The 19,365-nt window shown below is 44.9% G+C and overlaps 1 protein-coding gene across 3 annotated transcripts in view; it reads left to right on the top strand.

Annotated features, from left to right (window-relative positions):
• PLXNA2 (plexin A2) overlaps positions 1–19,365 on the top strand; it is a 302,069-nt gene that overhangs the window by 65,569 nt on the left and 217,135 nt on the right. For all 3 annotated transcript variants that reach the window (XM_032449324.2, XM_085526831.1, XM_085526830.1), the window contains exon 5: positions 17,578–17,645. The gene's annotated coding sequence lies outside the window, so the exon portion shown is untranslated. The remainder of the gene's footprint in view (positions 1–17,577; positions 17,646–19,365) is intronic.

Here is a 19,365-nt window from a genome sequence, read left to right as displayed (position 1 = left end):
TGTTGGCCAGCAGAGCAATTATTACCTTCCTATGCTCTCCCAGCTGAGATGGGATTGGATTTTGCCAGGTCTTGTAGCAGGAGTTCATGGTGTATCATTGGGCTGTGGTCAAAAGATCAGCTCCATTGGGTTCTGGGGAGTTCTGGAAGGCTTTCAGGAGAAGATAAGGCAGGCTGAGAAATAGCCATGGTTTAAACCACCTCCTCAGATCGTAAAGGGAAAGAGAAAGAGTCCCAGTATTGTTGACGGTTTAGGAGAAAGCTAAATACAGCACAGGAAGAAAAAGGCAATACCTTAAAAATTAATTGTTCAAGTACCAGGTCATTGTAGAGTAATGCACCGTGAAATTATGTTATTCTCTAGGAGAATTTCCATAAAGTTTAACATTCCATGACACACTCTTTTTCCCGTCGAAGTTAGTTAAAAAACAGTACATAAAAGCCTTTTGATTGTGGAAGGAGCAGTGGGATCGTGCCTTGCCTTGGAGGAGGAGATGGCAATGCTGCTGAGCCCGTGTGCTGGAGGAGCCATTAGTCTTGGTGTATTGTTACTGTTATTCACATCAGGATAATGAGATTATTGGAATATTATTTTTTTTTTCCTAATGAGAACGAGACAGAATACCTTGGTCTCTAAATGATTTAGTCACAGAGGAAAGCCATTAGTCTCTACTTGATTGCTGTCAAATGGTGGAAAATTGGAACATTATACCGATATTTCTTGTGATGGGCCATATTTTTCCTGCTTGTTTGGTGTCAAATGAGATGGTAGAAATATTTGTCTAAAGTGCATGTTTCTTTGTCAGCTCTGTAGTGAAGAAAAGAGATCCCTGTGTTGGGCTGGTGGTGGGAGTGGGCTGGAGGACAGAAGGGGATGGTCATACAGCAGGGATATGGGGGATCCTGGGGATGTGGGATGGTTTCCACTATCTGGACTCCATCTGAACGCTGAGTGTTGACTTCAGAGAGGCTTTAAAAACGTGTTGGTTTTCCTGTGTTTGTTTGAGCTTAGCAGACAAGCATCTGATTATTTACAAGTTCTGTTTGTGGTTTACAAGCTCTACGTGCGTGGCCTCCTGGGGGGTTTTGGAGGCCATTTGAATCGTATCCAAAGATCTGAAGTGATGGGGTTTTTTTTTCCCCTCATAACAATCTCCTTTGGGGTGCCATGGTGGGTGCTGAGCCGTGTGACATTTCCACAAACAAATACTGTCTCCCAAGGTTTTGTTGACATACGTTACCACCAGCAAATGGCTCCTCGGGGATCATTGGCAGATCTCAGGGTTGTTTCCTTGTGAGTAAGAATCCGGGACTGGTTCCACTGCTTTTAATCTTTGATCTGCACAAAATAGACGTTTTCCTGGAGCCCCCTGGCAGCTGTTGCTGGCTGAATTGCAGCATCCTCAGGTTAGCCAGGAGTACGTAGGATGATGGGAAAAGGTGGTGACAAATTGCACGGCCATCGGATCATTTGCTGGTGAGTCACAAGCTGAGTGCCTCTGCCTGCTTTCTGCAAGGTCTGGCAAGCAAGCACATGGAAAGACTGGGAACACAGATAGCAGGGAGGATCTGATGGCCATCGCTATGGGAGGCCTTGGTTCTAATGGTTGGCCTTCTTCTTGTCGAGGAATGAAATCTCAACAGGAAAAATAGCCTTGCTATCTCGTTTTGTATAGTTAGCATCTGAAGCCTGAAATGGCAGCAAAGTAAAACATTCAAAGTGTTGGATTGACTGGATTTATTTTTATTTTTGGGTGTTTTTTTTTTTTTTTTTAGGAGTTTTAAAATGATGATGGTGCTTTTGGAAATACTGCTTTTGCAGCTCGAAACGGGAAGCTGAGTGCTTCTGAACACTCCATTCCTCCTCTTTATGTTTTTTCACCCCTGCAAGCCCTGCAGACGCAGCACTTTTCTGGCAGCAGATGATGGGTCACCATTGCTACACAGCTCTGAACGCACTCCTAGTTGCAGCCTTGTGTTGTACGAGTGTTGCTTGAGGTCCCACAGGGCACACTCGGTGCTGATGAGCAGTTGTTGGTATCCTATGGGCCATCCTCTCCTTGGTCCATGAGGGCAGCTCCCCACATTCTCAGTTTGGCTCTCCAGGCTGGCTCGCTCCAGTTTGTTAGCAGGATTGAAAGCCCCGAGTGCTTCAGGCTTCCTTGTTTACCTCTGTTGCCTCTCTCCTTCCTTTCCCCTGCAATAAATGTCGGCTTTATTTATTAAAGGCTGCATCCCACTGCCCCTAAATCACCGAGCTCCGGTGTCACGCAACAAAGCAGAGCCGCTTGCAAAGACAATTTCCAGCTCAAGAGGACCATATGCTACATCAGCTGAATTTTAAATACTTTATTTATTTATTTGCTTCTTTGTTTGTTTGTTTCCTTTTTTCCTTCCCCCAAATTCTGTTGCTATTCCGTGCTCAACTTTCACCCCATGAGGTGTGAGTGTGAGGCCAAAGGAAGGGCTTGCAGCACCATGGGCCTCTTCTGCATGCGCGTCCTTCAGCAGTAGTTTTCTATCAACTAATGGCGAAGAATTGGGGTTTAATTCACCGTGCTTTTCCCTCTTTTATTATCACACCATTATTGGATCTTCTCTGAGCTGTGAAGCATCTCAGCGCTGGGGCTGGCGATGCTGGGAAGAAAAGCAGTAATAGAAGCAGGGGAAACAGCGTGACAAAGCGCTTCTGGTCCATTTTGGAATTAACGATTTTTCAGAAGCTATCAATTACATCCCTTAACTGGGGAGCACAGATTATAAAGAGGAATATAATTAGTGGCAAATGCTGTGAGATATATAAAGACAAATAGGGGAGTGGGATGAACGGGAGCTCATAAATTTTGTTGAGAACCACGTTTGGATGTAATCATTTATTACTGGGGTTCTCTTGAAGTGGTTCCAAAACGCGAGTTGTGCACGCTGGAGCAGGCGAGCAGGTTGCTCCCATTACTAAATCAAGTGCAGGAGATTATTGATTCACAAAGAAAAATCGGCGTATTTTAAAAGTGGAAATAAATGGATTCAGTGCAGCATTCCCTCTTTGCTATCAAGTGGCTCTTTATAGGTTTTCACTTGGTCCCCCGTGGTGCCCATGGGTATGATTGAATGGCTTTCTCCTATAGGGACTGTGCTTTCTGAGTTTCCTCCAGCAGGTTGAAGGCCCGTTAGAGCTTTGCTAGCTGTGCTGGATGCACAGAGTGCTGCATAGCTCTCCCTTGTGCCCAAAGGTAGAGGAGTTTGTTTGAGGCAATTCAGCACTGAGCAAAGTGGTTTTGTAGAAGCACGGAAGGATGGTGGGAGAACTCACAGTGCTGACACAGACCTGGGGATCCTGGTATGTCCCCCTGCCCACCTTCCATTGCTGGAACCTTTGCTGGATGATTAGGTGAAGTCACATCAATCCCAAAGTGCCTTTTCTCCAAGCAATCCACCTCATAGTTATTAATGGCAGAAAGGTGACCTATAGGCTTCCAAACATCATCCATTTTTAAATCTCCTATCTTCCCCCCAATCCTTCAATCTAATTAGGCTCACATCAGTATATTATTACAGAATGTAATCATTCCTTTCTTCTAATAACATTCATGGATAATTTTATTTCTCATTTTCAGCCTCCTACTCCTGCGGTGTAATTAGTGTCTCTGGCACCTCGTGACGCTCAGAATGAGTTGCAGCTGCTAATTGCTAATTGAAAAATTAGAAACTCAGTTAGAAAAAGGATCTAATTAAAATGAAATTAGATAAAATCCCTTCAAACTAGTTTCTTCCCCTTTGCTTTTTTTCCCCCCAGTTTTGCGATCACAGAGCCATTAGCACTTGCCAATTACACTTAATTGTTAAACACAAATACGTTTTCATTTGACATCCTCCAAAAACCTCCTCGTAGTGAAATGTGTGTCTGTATGGGAGGCTGAATCACGGCCCTGATGTCAGCAGATCACCTGCTGATCTTTTCCTCCCCATACATAAGCTGTTTTGCGTAGGTCAATGGTTGCACCTCTCCTTTTCAGAACATGGAGCTTGTGGGATGTGCAGGTTTAATGCTCCTAATGATGTGCACTTAGTGCTGTCCCCATAGGGTACAGTGGGCATCCTTGCTTAACTCTGGGGAAGTTTCCCTCTGATTCCCCTGCCATTGGCTCAGCGGTGCCTGCATTGCTGTGCTAGCTATTGATGCTCATAGGGCTCTACATCTCTTCTTGGCCCAGTGATGGGATGTGTGCAGGATAAGGCAGAGCTCTCTGTGGGTTCCGATGGTTGGCAGATGGCTCAGAAAACAGAACAGAGACCTGGAAATGAAAAGAGAATATTGGGGAAGGTAGAAATCTCAAACCAAAGGAGAATGTAATGATGCTGTGCTAATTGTCGCTGTGTCAGAACTTCATCGGACGTGGTTATAGAGCTCAGAGCAGGCAGGAAGGAGATGAAGAGTTAATCTCTTTGCAGACAGGGTTCCTGATGGCAAATCTTTTTAGCCGTGGGCTGGTAAACCTCATGGAGATGGATGCTTTACCGCTCTCATCTGGGAATGCTGCCCTTGACATAATTAATGCACAGACATGGCTGTCCTCTGCCAGTGCTCCCATCTGTCAGCACGGAGGAGCTCTCACTTGCAGGCAGGGTGGGCCAGGAGGATAACAAGGTGTTCCTGCAGCAGGAGATGGAGGGGGCTTTGGGGCACCAAGCCCAACTGGAAACCTGACACGACATGGTTGGCATTTTGGCTGTCCCCTCTCCCACAGCAATCACTTTGCTGAAGAGTTCATGCTGATTAAATTTGGGGCCAATGGGTGTTTTTGGGCACTGAATGAATTGGACCTGTTTGGTGATGCTGAGTGCTCTGGGTTTGTACTTCTCATTACATACAACTGCTTCAGGGAGGTGGTAAAGCATGGAAGGTTTGTTGCTTGGAAGTGCCAGTTATCAGTGTAAATGGTTCAGAAAGAGCATGCTTTCATACCAGCAGGGTGTTTTGCTTTATCCAACATAGCGAGCACATCTGAACTGAGCTCAGACAGCACGGACAGGAATTATTTTTGCACTGCTGATGGATAACTGATACCAGAACAAGTATTACACATCTTCAACAAACAAGTCTCATCATGAACCCAATTGTATCACACAAACCACAGCATTAACTTGAGAAACCCCCGATGGGGCACCAGAGTGGGGCCACCAGTCCCTGCTTTATCCCTTGTGGGCATGCAACATAAGCATTGCTGTGCTGCTCTGATGGGCGGTTTCCTTCTCAAATCACGTGCATCACAAGGAGGTTTCAATCCCCAGCATTTCTACAGCTAAGACAAAGAGCAAAAATAACCACTGTGCACAAAGGCATTGGCGTGTGATGCTCCCAGGGCTTCACCAAACGCACTCGTTTTGTTATTTGATGTGAGAGGCACTGTCTGCAGGCGAGATATCAAGGGAAAGGAGAGAACAAGGGGCACTGATCTCAGAGAAGAGTGGCCCTGAGCTACTTGATGCTGGCGATCCCAGCTCCTGGAGCAGCAGTCGTTCTGCTAATTACAGCTCTGGTCTCCCATGTCAATGCAGCTTAGTGGGGAAAAGAAGAGCGTTTGGGTCGTGAGCTTCCCAAGGCTTTGCCATTTCTATTCTAAATATGGCAAGCAAACTTAAAGAGCCCTTTCAAGGTTGCAGAGGACTCTGGGATGAAATGGTAGATACAGTGCTGGAATCAAAAAAATATCTGGATTTTTATTGCTTTCACATACAGTGTTCATTTTGCAGCTGAAATTTTGTATACCTTGCAGTAGTTTTATTATATACGCTGATTATCGTCTGCTTATTGTATCACCTGTAATAGATATTATTATGCTATTGATCTGCTCTGTGGCTTTTGGAATGTAATGGCAGCAGTATTGAAGGAAGGGCTATGGAGATTGGGTGGATGCAGTCATACAGGGCACCATCTTTCCATCCTAAGTGGAATTTAAACTCATGGGGCACCTCTTATTTATTCTCTCTTCATTACAAGGGCGTTGCTTGGTTTTTGCCTACATTTAGGGTAAAAACAGTTCATTCGTAAGAACTTGTCCACCAATTACAGACAGTAGCGGGGCCAGGATTTGTAGCAAAAAAAAACCCCAACATAGCAAAGTGGGTAAATATATAGTGGGTAACATATATAACAATGCAAGATAACAGTGAGAAAAATGAAGGGGTGGGAGGAAGGAAAAGGAAGATGTTTCACAGGCAGTAGATTGTGCTGTGTGAAGCTCTACCTGACTGAGCAATCACAAACCAGAGCTAAGCATCAAACAGTGCTCAGACATAAAGCTTTTAGGTTCGCTCATCCCCAGCTTTTGAAGAAGATAACGTGCCATACCAAATATTTGTAGTCTTTTGTGATCTGAGTTTGTCTCCGTTCTGATCATTCAGAACAAAGTAAGCAAAGCAATCAGTTACAGAAGTGTGCCAGCAATGGGATTCTTCATTACCACTTAGAAAAATAAGCACGTATTGATAGACGTATTCTGCTGGTTTAAGATATATGTATATATATGTTGTATATATGCACATGTAGAACGTTGTTGTCACATTCAATTTGCAATGCGTTGGAGCTCTGTAATGGTGAATGGCAGTAGAAAAGAAAGGGGCAGGGAAGGTTGAAGAGATGTATATAATCATGCTGAAAAAGACTCTTCTGAAGCCCTGAGGCTTCTGTGATGGGATCAACCCGTGCAGCACAGTTGTGTATGTAGAGAGGATGGACCGAGGAGGGAAGAGCATGATTAAAAAGGACAGATCTTTTGTGAGAGGTTACTGATCCACTGGGAAAGAAAGATGAGTGGGAAAAGAGGTGGCTGGAAGGGCTGAGCTTACGAGTACAGCTCTCAGACCCATTCAGTTCCACTGTTCTTTTCAGTTCATCTTTGGAATTTAATATTCAGGTGTTGCAAGTGACTCTCCTGGGTCTGAATGGGCATTTCTAAGTAGATAAACATGGACAGTCCTTCCTGGAAGCTGCCGTGTGTTAATTCCTATGCTTGCTCTGTGTGAGCTCATGCACATGCATGGCGACTCTCAGCAAGCTCTGAGTGCTGAGGGTTTATATAGACCCCATTCCCTGCACACACACACACTGTGCAAATACTCCCAGTATGCTAATATATACCCGTATTTAATTATTTCTTCTTAATAAGTGAGTCAAGCCACGTTCTTCCTCCTCTACTTACAACCAGAGAGGCAGTGTCCATTCTATACCTATATAAACATACAGATGCTAAATGAAGAGGCTGTGCAGGATCACAAGCCAGGGGATGCCTGGCAGCCTCAGCAAGGAAAGCACGTGGGAATGATCTCAATTAAAGCAGGGAACCAGGTAGAACTGGCAAAATGGGATTGCAGGCAGAAAGTCGGAGCGATGAAGTCCAGTGTGGACAAAATACATACAAATTGCAAAACTAATAATGGAAATTCACGCTCAAACTGTCAGGGGGACACCAGCCATCCTACATTACCCCCAGGAGTGCAAAATGAGCTGCTAAGGAGGGCACGCTGCTGGTAGCAGTTGTCTGTTATCACGTGTCTCGCCTCAGTTCTCCAGATGCTGAAATACTTCCCAAGCTGAAATGAGTTCTCAACTTTTGCTTTCGCCCTGAGGCTGAAATAGTGGTGATGGCATAACAGGGCACGTGTTCCTTGGGTCTGCAAAGTGATACCCTCCTGTCGGGGGGAGGAGAACAGCCCTGAGCAGATGGATGGAAGCACGTGGGCTCCAACCCAAGGCTGTTACCAATGAGCTCCATGCACTGCGGGGTGCAGAGAGCAACAGTAAACAAAGGAAATAGATTTCAAGCATTGTCATCTCCATCTTTTTGCCTCCCCTCCATCCCTCTGTCCTCCGTCCCTCGGGGCTGCCTTGAGAGGAGCTGCTGTGTGATCTGTTGGTGGCAGAGCCATTAAAAGTGGCTCTTTAGATCAGGAGGGATGAGAGCAATCACGCAGGTGTTGTGGATTGGGTTTTTTTTTCCCCCCCTGTTTAAGCAGTGTAAAGCAGATTGTGTTGGGAATTGGTGGGTTCTTCTCGCTTTTAAGCTCAGTTAAAATGACAGTGGAAGTAAATGTACCAGCAAATTGTTATCTCACCACGAGTGCCACAAGGTGACGCTTTCACAGGGGCACTGCTTTTGATGAAGTATGATGCCTTAATGTTATGACAACCAAAGACGGGTTATTAAGGTACAAATATAAACAGGACATGAGAAATGTTTCACTTGAAGCTGGTTATAAACGTTGCCAGAGAAATCCCATCTGTAGATTCAGCAGTGACTTCCCATGAAGGAAAGCCAGGCATGAGAAGCATTGGCTGCCTCACTCCATAAGAAGCAGCCCTGTTCTCTGGCCCCAGTTTTCTGTCCATTTGGCCAATGCAGAGTTAAATATCTTTGTGCAGTTAAATATCTTTGAGCAGTTTCCTGGCATGGGCACTGTGATCTTCTCACAGGGGTTGGAGAGGTGAGACCAGGGGGTTCAAAGCACTGCTATGAGCTGGGCTAATCTAATCGTAGTCAAAATGCACTATAATAAGTAATTTAATAGAATAACTCTCGAGAATCCGTAGATGTTTTACAAGTATTGGGTAACTTAATTTCATGCTGCACCAGGGTAGAAGTTCAGGAGGTGATCTCAACCATCATCCCAGTACAGCCTGCACTGGGATGGCATTGGTAAGGGATGCGGGGCAACTTTCAGTGCTGCTGAAAAGCAAATACCCCTACAGAAATAACAGATTTGTATTGAATGTGGATATTTGCAGGTTAGATATATAGTTTGCAGTGAAGAATCTGGCCCCAGCTGCAGTCTGTGTCGGAGTGTTGTTCAAAGCATGATGCAGGAATTGCAGGCTGGCTTCTGGCTTTACCATAAAGACATCCATTTATCCTTGCTTTCCCTAGGCTAACTCCAACCCTGTAGCTTTAATAAACACGGGAGCTGAGCTGTTGTCTTGTAGGCACCTAACATGAGATTCAGATATTCTGTTCAACCTCAAACACTGTGCAAGCCAAGGCACAGACTGCAGAACAGCATTTTGTTTGCAGTGACCAACATCTCCCCATCCTTCTGGCTGTGGTTACATTGAAAACAACATTGTGTAGCTCTATTAATGGATCATGTTGGATGGGATGATGATGACAGCAGCACGAGGTGCGGGGCACAGCTGGGATGGGGCAGGGGAGTCTGCAAGGAGGCAGCTGCATGAACAGCCATGAGCAAAGGAAGAAGTTATGTCAGCAGCCAAAGTTCTCTCTTTGATTATTTTGGCAGCTGTTTCCCTTCTCTGGGAGCTGGAGCTGGCTCCTTCTATTCGGTTAAGTTTTAATAAATAGCAATTGGACAAAGCTGATTGAACTTTGAAGTCAGCCTGCCTTTTAGCAGGTGCTTGGGCTAGATAATCCTCGGGTCTCTTCCAATCTATGCTTTTTTTTGGTTAGGATTTCGTGTAACGTGAGGTTGCTCTCGACTTCCTTCTCAACTGCACATGAACTTGCTCATGGATATGTATTTTTTTTCCTGAGTACTTCTACCTGAGACTTAGAGCGGCTTTCTGGAAATGTTTGCATAAGCAAATCCAATCCCAACAAGCACTTAGAGGCAATGAAGAGCAAAAGGGGAAAGGGCAGGGGCAATGAGAAGTTAATTTCAGCGTGCAGACTGATGTTTGCAGAACAGCTGTTGCACTGTTTACCCAGCTTTGCTAATTACGGGCCAGGACCTGGGCTCCATCGTCTGCCTGTGCATGCAGTAAGCATCTAAGCATCTATTAGGAAGAAATTCTTTACTGTGAGGGTGGTGAGGTATTGGGACAGGTTGCCCAGTGATGCTGTGGATGCCCCCTCCCTGGAAGCACTCAAGGCCAGGCTGGATGGGGATATGAGCAACCTGGGCTGATGGAAACATCCCACCTATAGCAGGGTGTTGGAACCACACGATCCTAAAGGCCCCTTCGAACCCAAACCATCCTGTGGTTCTATGACTCTATGAAAACTTCAGATGTACTGAAGATCCATCCCCATCTATTGGATGCGATGATGGGTTTGGAGATGATTGGTTTTGCTTCTCCCCCCTGCCCCCAGGCTCAAGGTGAGCTGCACTGGGGCTGTTTGGTCACTGGGTATGAAGGAATGCATGTGGATCTAAGTGCCTGGAGTGCTACATGGGACGTTTGTGCTCTTGTATAAACACATACTGAATAGCAGAGACATATGGGAGAGCTCACAGCTCATCTCCTGCCCGACGTTCAAGGAGGAAAATAAAATATCAGAAGATAAAGATGGCAAAAGACCCCTGCAGGGAAAGCCTCTTTGTCTAATGACCTTTCTAGGTCTATGATAGAAAATACAATAGCCAGCCCTCATAAATCATAGTTCAGGAAAACATCCGGAGGGCAGACTTTGACATTGTTTGCATATTCAAATGTCACCCCACTCATGAAAGAAAGACAAAATGTTTTTTAGTCTCAAAAATGTCAGCACGGGCTGGATTAGAAAAGATAATTCGGAAGTACTTCCAGAGAATAATTACCTCTGTCACCTACCTGCAATGTAGTTAATGAATGGGAAGGGAGGGTGTTTTATTAGGAAAAAAAATTATGATTATTAGAGTAATTAATCAGCTGCGTGATGACAGCTTCCCTGAGAAAATAATCTCCAAAGGCCAAGCAGCTACAGTAGGGCATTTTGTTGATAAAGCACCGGAGGCACAAAACATTCCTCTGCTGTTAGATAGGAGCGCTGTGTGGTGGGATTATAGGTACCTGTGGGGATGCTGCACCTCTGGGGTGAGAAGATTCATCATCTCATTGGTTGAATGAAGGAAATGTCATCACCTTCTGGTCTCCCCCAGATAAATAACACTTTTTTTTTTCCCCCTCCGTCCTCTTTGTCTTATCTATTTAAGCCTCAGCCCAGGGAAGCAATTAGTGAGCTGTTTGTGTCTGCAGCTCTGCGTGCGTGGCTTAGCATCCCCCATTAGCACAACAGGACTGTTCCACACAGGAAAGGGAAGGAGTAAAGGGACAAGCTTACGGCCTCTTCACTCTGTGCTGGCCATTTTCATCAGCCTGTGTGATGTGCAGGGCTTTGAGGCTTCGCTTTAACATCAGCACCTGAAGCAAAAGCCTGAAGGAAAGGTGCTATGAAGTCTGCTTCTTGCTTTCCTGCATTAGGGGTTGTGCCCTCCCTCTCTTTCTATGGGTACAACATCTGTATGGTGTGGTTTTAATCTGCAGGGGGTCTCATCCCTCTGGGGTCACAGTGTGCCCTCAAGGATCACCTTCTCCCTTGGATTTCTACATTTCTTTGCCCTTATCCCTTCTCGCTCTGCCCAGCACTGAACCCTGACTCTGAGCACCCTGAGCTGAGCTCTGGGCAGGGGTTGCAGCTCCAAGGCTAAACACACAGCGGGAGCAGAGCACGCAGCCAGATAAAGCTCAGCGCAGGGTTTGCTTACATCCCCTTTCACCCTGTGGCAGCATCGCTTTATTTCTAGATCATGAGATTTTCCTGCTTGTTGGAGCTGCAGGGATTTCTCAAGGCCACCAAAGACACAGGGCACCATGCTGAGCTCAGGGCTCCTCTCCTCATCTGTTCTGTGCAGTGCCCAGACTGCTGGCACGGTGAGGGCAGAGCAGCCACAGCTCTGTGTGCATCACAGAGGTTTCTCGCAAGCAAAACCAGGGTGTGCTCACAGCAGAGGGACTATTGCAGAGGATAATGCAGGAACAAATGCCAAAAGCAACAGCTCAGAGATATATTATTTACATATTTATTAGAAATCCAGTGCTGCTCGTGAGACCGAGCCGCATCTGACTTCAATCCCAGTAAGTAAACAACCCAATGGGCACATAAGAGAAAAGGGAAACAAGCGCTGATGCAGTTTACACAAGCTAATACAGTAAAACAAAATATTCAGAACATGGAACTATTTTGCAAGATAGGGGAAAAAGAAAACAAAGCCCACCTTTATTCTTCTTGGTTAAGCACTCATGAAGTAATAATTGCATAGTAATTTAATTCTATGCGATATCAGTTGCCTCGCAGAACAAGAGAATGACAATTAATCCTTGTTTATCTAAACTGCATTCTGGTTTGGACTGAGCTGCCCTCCAGCACCGAGCATCACTTCTGCTTTATCTGAACTTCTGCTGGCCTGGCTTTCATTAGTATATATATTTTTTTCCTCTGGGTACTTTAAGGGGGAGAAAAGAAATAACAAGAGCTGCTTGCTGCTGCCTGAGAAGGAGCACTGGAGGGATCTGGGGAATGGCAGAGCAGAATAAAGATCCCAGATCCTGGCTGCAGGAACACAACCATCATGATGGTCCACTGCAGCCCTATGGGTGAAACCCCCTCTGGTGGATGGGGATGGTCCTTTGCTGGAAAAGGAAAAGAGCTCCTTTGGAGCAGGATGGAAAACCTCATGGGAAAGAGCTTCTGAAAGTGAAAAGCTCCATACACAGAATTTGGGTTTATTTATTTATTTTCAATGTGAGTCGTTGAAACTCTTTCCCTCCGTAAAATAAAAGCTGCAAAGCGGGAGTTATTTTGATTCCATCAGGTTTTTTTTTCTATGTGAGAAGAATCAAATCCATAGTCTGACCCATAATCTGTTTGAGAAACACTTCATTTCTCCCACCTCGTGTTGAGAAAGAGCATTTGATATCGCCAGCGATTCAGGACACAATAAAAGGATGCAGAGGCTTTCAGCTTCTTTCCCAACCGCTTATTTGAGGCATTTCCAGGTAGATCAGGGTTACAAAATGATCAGGAAGAGGAACAAAGGGTTTGTAAAGGTTAGAAGAAGTGTAAAAATGTTTGGAAGTGTTAGCAGCGCTAAAACCTATTATTTAAATTCATCAGATGTCACTTTGAAAGGAGCTTTCAGAAACAGTCTTTATATGTATTCTTTTCTAAGAGAAAGTCATACGTAATTGTCAAATAAAGAGCACTCCAGGCCACAGCCCCTACTAAATGTCAAAGCTTCCAGACTAATAATGCCCCGCGGTGTTTTAGATGGAAAGGGTAATGCAGTAATAACATGGGGCTCTCACCAGTATGGGAACCAGCTCTCTGCTCCCAGCCATGGCTGAGGACATCTGAGTTCCAGGGCAGAACTCAATGGAGCTGATTCATAAGGGGCTCCCAGTGTTGGTACAGAGCTGTGCTGGGATGCCAGCTAACAGCCTACTGGGTACTGGGGAAACATGATTAACAGATGTGCCTTCCATCTCCCAATACCTCCCTTTTGAATTGCAAAGTGGCCTCCTGCTTATTTGGAAGTACAATATGTCTAACCTTCCAGGCACGGCTTATTGCTAATTTCTTATGCCACGACGAATCTATGATTTATTTAACAAATTTCCACCCAGCAAATAAAACAACATTTGTTCTACCTGGAGGGTAGTTCCCAAATATCACAGAATATCCAGGCACGGCTCTAACAGTGGGCATGAAAACAGAGGTCAGAATGATGAACCAAGTGTCTGACTTCAGACATGTAAGGTGAAAATAATATGAAGATGGTAATAATACAAGAAGGATGGTGATAAATAACCAAAAGGTTATCTATAGGAAAAACTCATCAGTATAGAAGCCTTCAATATGGCTGGAAAACACTGAGGCAATCTCCACAGAGGAGCAATATCCCAGAGATGCCGCATTCAGAGCTCAAGAAAGAAATTTCCCCCAAACAAACACACCTGAAAGGAATTTTCTTTGGGTTTTATTTGCTTTGGGTCATTGAAATGGCAGGTGTGTGCTGTCCGTGCAGTGCAGGGGATTAAAAGGCTCCAAGGACACAGCCCGACCCCGGTGGGTGCTTAACATCCAGCACCAGCAAATTCATTTCTCTCCCTCTGTGTTTGCTTTGTGGCAAGCAGACACGGGGAGTGATGGCAGCGGGTTCTGAATGACATCTAGAGAGCTGAGATATCCCTCCCTGCCCAGGGCTTAAAACAGAGCAAGGCAAGAAAATATTCTCTTAGTGCTGCTGGCAGGATTTCTTCTTGTTTTTTTCCTTGATGTCATATTTTAAATGTATAAAATATTTAACCTGGGCAAATGTAGTTGAATCATAATAGACTTCTCAAACTTGTAGGGAAAAAGGTTGATTATTTGCTCTCAAAAGGCTGATTGTTTACTCTCTCCTGTGTAAATAACTGCACGAGAGCAAGGAAACATCCGTCCTCCTCTAGTCTTCTCTTGCATCCTCTTCACACTCAGCATAGAATAGATGGGAGGAGAGCACCATGAAACTGCAGTGGTGTTGATTCAGATTGGGCTCTGAGTACGTGCTGGAGCTGCTTGCAGGGTGGTGGGACCAGATGGGTCCCTTCCAACCTGACATGGTCCTACTTTGTCGTGCTGCTGGGGTTGCTTTGCAGAGCTTTATTTCTCTGCCCTTTGTTCATCAGAAATGCTGTCCCTGATTACAAGAGGGATGTAGCAGGTGATGGAGGTCTTGTTTGTTGGTGACTGTGGTGTCAAGCCTTGGTTATGGTTTGATTGTGCTCACAGAAGGGTTATGCACCATATTCATATGCAAATGACGATGTAATTAGTCTGTCTCAAGAGAAGTAAATTTCTGTGGGCAAAACCTTACCTACATGGACTTCTTCCTGCCTTATGTCTGATGCTGGCAGAGGAAGGAGCTGTTGCTCCAGGTGGGATGTTCCCTGCAGAGGGGTCCATTGCCCACCCATGGCAGCACGCTGGGATCAAACCCTTTTTGCCTCCCCAAAAGCAGAGCTAAAGAGCTCCGGATGCTGTCACTTTACTCCTTATATTGCTCTCAGGCTGCGTTAAACCTCAAGCTCTACTCCCAGAGCTCAGCAGCCCCTTGGGATTCCTCCAGAAGCAATGGGATCTCAGACGGAGCGGTCCTGATCCATCAACTCAATGCCTGTTTTGTAACAGCCGTCCGCACGATGACACACATCACAGCACAAGCAAGGCTTTCTGTTTATAAAACAGTCAATAGCGTTTGTGAAGAATTATTTCTTTTCCCAAGGACACCTTTCATTTCAGCCTCTGAGAGAGCTGGGAATAAATTGTTCCTTACCATCAGCACTGACCTCGCTTGTTTAAAATGTGGGCGTCATCCGAAGAACAACAACAACAACAAAAAAAAAACCCCACCATTTGCTAAATGAAGCAAAACACCATAATAGGTTTAATGATGTAGATTTATCTCCTAACAGTTGTTTCGAGATCACAACAAATCATTAAAATCATTAACTCTCCGAGCTAAATTAGATTACAGATCTTGGAGAATGTCTGGCCATTGCGTTTGCGAGCAGCGCCTCGGCCTGCCTGCGCGCGTCATTAATTCTGCTCAGATTCCTCTGCAGACAATGAACCAATTCAGCATATTCCAAGTCAGATGAAACAAAAAGAAGCCAACATCTTTGTGTGTGTGTGTGTGTGTGTTTTTGTTTCTTCTCCCGGCTTGTTTTCAGTAGTGGAAGATAAGGGCAGAATGGGATGCGGCCTGTTGGGTAACGTTGTCTCCCATATCACAAAGCTGCACTTTGTGGTGTCTGCACTTTGTGCGTTGTGGTCCCAGAGCTGAACCATGTAATTAAGAGGCACTTAAAGCTATAAGCCTCGCATAGCAGCCCATTTATATTGCACCTATCAGTGGCAGAGTTGCTGGCAGAAAGTGCAGCTTTAAGCATAAGATAAATGAACAGACATGGAGGGTGTGGGAAGTCTGTGGCTGGTCCTGTTGTGTGGGCTGATTGCTCAGCACCATCCCTTCCCACATACAGCAAAAGCAATCTCATGTTAGATCACAGCCTGTCCTTGTAGGAATCTGAGCCTACTCAGGGTTTCCTTTTGCCCCCATGCCCTTGTGGTGTTGTTCATAGAGGCTGTGCTGGAGAAGAGCTGTGTTTTGTCATGGATTTGGCTGTAGAAAGGAATGCATATGCTCCAAAACAAGGAAAGGTGGAGATTTGGCACACACACACCAATATACTACTGCTCTAAGAGCTTTGGCAAGGTTACCCTGACCCTCAGCTGGGGATGGAGAGAATGCAGTGAAAAGAAGTTCTTGTCCCATCTGGCCCATAAAGGATGCCTGAAGCACAGAGCGCTCTGTCCTGTTCCTTGCAAGAACTTTCCATGCCCATTGTTTGTATGTGAGCTTCTTTTCACATCCTAAAGGTGGTGTGGGAGGCTGAGCATTCATTCCTGTCTTTCTGGAACCGTTTTTAGTATCTTTATCTTTTTTTCTTGTTCCCGTCACATTTTAAAATTGATTGTTTATCCCCTATACACCTTGATGCTTATTTTCTCCTCTCCACCCCCTCCTCTGAACCTCCCCTTCCACACTCTGCCTTGGGGGATGCTTTATTCTTTGATTCTGTGTAGCCCTTAGCAGATTTCACCCTTATTGCCACCTGTGAAGAGTTTCACACTTATTAGAAAGGGTATGATTTGGAATATGCGAAACGATAAAAGGAAAGAAAGGGAGGGGGGGGAGAGGGGAGAAAAAAACACCCGACAAACAAACCAAAGAAACAAAAAGTATATTATTTTAAGGGGAGCAAAATGGATTTAAAGGGAAATGAGCCTTGCTGAGCGTTGTGCAGGCTCAGCAGGACAAGGATGAGCACATCCTGATGCCACCTCCCCTGTGTGGGTGCTCATGGGATGAGCTCCATCCCTCTCCCACCCAAACTATCCCCTGTTTTTGGCTCTGCAGCTGGGTGAGCTGTGCTGCTCCGCTGCAGGAAGGCTTTGAGCGTCTCTTTGTTTCACGTTTGCACCAAATGCCAAAATACCAGGAGAAAAGTTGCCTCCAGCAATTTTTTTGGAGCTGGAAGGGGAGCATTCTAACTCTTGACATCTTGGCAGGGGTTTCTCAGAGCCCATATGTCAGATCCAGAGAAACAGTTCACATTAATTTTAAATGTAAATCTTTAGACCTTTGCTAGGCAACTACATTTCTCATTGCGATTCTACCCACATTTTACTCCAAATAGGCTTGACAATAGCACACTGAAATCTGAGTGCTTCAGCAAAACAGAATCGCACCCTTTTGATTGAACATCCATCCTTGTTCTATTTGTTCAGTGGCAATTAAAATAAGCATGAAATGTGCTTGGGCATGCTCTTGGTCTCATGCTCATTTTAAATATTAACTCCAAGTCTTCACCGCTATTATTTAGTAATAATGTTTATTATTGGTAGGGCTGTGCTACCTGGGGGCCAATCTTTTTATTATTCTCTATAAGCGTACATCAGGAACGGTGCTTCCCAAAAGCATTGCTGATCTAATTGAACTCTACCATAGGCCAACTGATAGCTTAGAAATATTTCCTATATAAAATAGCCTGGCCGCTATACCATAATCCTTTCTGGTTTACATCAGTATAGGAAAGCAGCAGCTCTCCATCTCCTGCTCAGTGTGTCCGGCAGGCTGTTCTTGCCCACATACAGTAGCTGACTAATTACAGAGCAAATATATATTTGTTGAGTTGCCAAAGCACGTGCAATTGCCCTTGTGAGATTCAGCAGGATCTGAACTTATCATCTTTCTCCTGTTACAGGTGCTGGTTTCTGCAGCATGGAGGCAGTGGGGCAGCTGAGCTTCTGTCTGAAGAGTGAGAAAGTGAAGGTAAGTGAAGAACTTTTTGCTGGCCCTTTGCAATAAGAGCATTCCAGATGCATTGTTTTACTGATGAAACAAACGTGTGCTGTTTGGGTGCAGGCTCTCTTCCACCATCTCTGTGTTAGAAATGCTTACAGGATGATTCGATGTCATGTTGACAATGGTTGTTGGATGTAAAGCCGGGATAGCAGTAGTAGTGTGAATATGGAAACCAAAGCTTCCATGTGTTCCGTTCTCCCACTATTTCCTCTACAAAGCATAATGGCAGACCAGCATGTCACAACACAACACTGTGCAGCAGCCAGCAGTTTCCATTCATTCAAAGGAGTGAGAAACACATTTCTCCTCTCTGCTTCCTCCTGCCTTTGGGTGAGTTTGCATCTTAATCTGGAGAATAAAGAACTCTGGGTTTCAGGATTTTGGCTGTTGAGAATGGCTGCTGTCCCAGCTGTGCTCTCATAGTGTCTCCCCAGGTGCCAGTGCCCCCATTGCCACGTTCCCTTTGCTCCCACTTTGTGTGTACTCGGGAGGCTGAAACTGTGTGTAAAGCTGAAAGGGAGGCAGGGATGGGAAGAGGGCATGGGATTCAGGCTGGTTATTGTAATAGATAAGGAATGTCAGGTTATCTTTCTCAGTTACCTTGTGTCATGAATTGGCATGAAAGAAAGCTTACTGGAAAATGCAGATTTTCTGCCATTCGTGAAAATTAACTCCTCTAATTAACTTACACATATAAATGCACTTAGAATGAAGACATTAAGTTGATTATCTAGAAAATTGCTACCTTGGTAGACTCCCTAATGCCACCTCTGAATATGCCAAGAATTAAATGGCTCTGGTGGCATTGTTTCTAAATCAGCACAATTCAGTAATGCTGGCAAGCATTTGAGGTATTCTGTGGTTTAGATTTAGATTCTTGTCTCATAGAGGTGTGTCTGAAGTTGTAACTTCAACACTCAAATGAGGTTTTTAAGACGTGGATGACCAATAGGATGGTAAATATGCAGAAGAACAAACCCTGGTTGCATCTACAGCCCAGAAATACCTGAATTCCTCCAATTCTTTTGCTGGTGCTTTTGTATTAAAATGGAAACATCTTAAAGAAATAACTGGGTTGTCTGAGCCAAAAGGCCCACACAAGAGCAGCTAAGGAGCAGCACCTTCCAGAGCCAGTAATGTACCATTTATTGACCTTGACGGCGTCCACATCATATTTTCCAATGTTGGCAGGCAACAACGTGCAGCCACGGTAACAGAGTCCACCTTTTAGCACCAGCACAGAGCAAGGGCCAAATTTCCACTCTCATCTATTAATAAATTGCAGCCATACTTTGGCTTCATGATGAAATTCATTGTTAGAACAGTGACAGGAGAAGAATGACAGTGATGGCAGTTCCAAACTCATTCATAGACTTCCTCTGGTCTCAGACGATTCTGATGGCTCATTCTTCATCCTGGGGAGCAGCCATGTATGTGTGTGTGTGTTGCTCAGACTGAGAAGCTTCAGAAGTGTGCAACCTAGAATAGCCTGCCTTTGCATTTTGCTTGACAGTGAAGAAGCTGTTTGACACTGTTTGAAACGATGGCCTTGAAAACCAAACAGTCCCTCCACCCCCCCTTCCAGATATTCATGATTTTTGCTTTGGAATAAGACTTATTCAGAGTGTGTAATGTGCTGGTAAGCCGCCAGCTTCAGATGGTACAAGCAAATATGGAGTTTTATGCA

This window comes from Coturnix japonica, chromosome 38, assembly GCF_054131305.1.
Source record: "Coturnix japonica strain WE chromosome 38, WE-NBRP24, whole genome shotgun sequence".
Taxonomy (NCBI): Eukaryota; Metazoa; Chordata; class Aves; order Galliformes; family Phasianidae; genus Coturnix; species Coturnix japonica.
This window is presented reverse-complemented; position numbering and strand designations above follow the sequence as displayed.